This window comes from Echeneis naucrates, chromosome 13 (assembly GCF_900963305.1).
Source record: "Echeneis naucrates chromosome 13, fEcheNa1.1, whole genome shotgun sequence".
In the NCBI taxonomy this organism is placed as follows: Eukaryota; Metazoa; Chordata; class Actinopteri; order Carangiformes; family Echeneidae; genus Echeneis; species Echeneis naucrates.
In genome coordinates, this window is record NC_042523.1 from 21436151 (window position 1) to 21436614 (window position 464).

The following is a 464-nucleotide window of genomic DNA, read 5'->3' on the forward strand; positions in this document are numbered from 1 at the left end:
ACTTTGACACGTTATCAGTTAATTAACTGATAAAATGTGCTTTTCTTTTGACATCCTAAAACTACAGACAGAACAATAGTAGTCTTTTGAGAATTTTATCTAGAAACGCTTCTCTACGCCGACTGGTCGCTCCGTGCACTCTGGTGTTGATCAACCAACAATCGAAAAAGTTAAACCCCATAGCACACTTCATTCAGGCCCCAAAATTGAATCACATTTCTGCATGCAAGAAGAAATGTGAATGTATGAATGGAAGTAAATGTATAAAATCTATGAAAAACTGAAAATGCCTAAAAGAAAAGAAACATTTTAACAGTTAATCAATGCTGACTAATTTGTGTATTTTTGGTGAATTTTAATTGCATTTGACTTTATTTACTGCCTAATTTATTTAATCTAAAGGCATGTGACATTTTAGTGTGTAAATCACAGTTCAATGGCATACTATCTTATTTATTGACTCG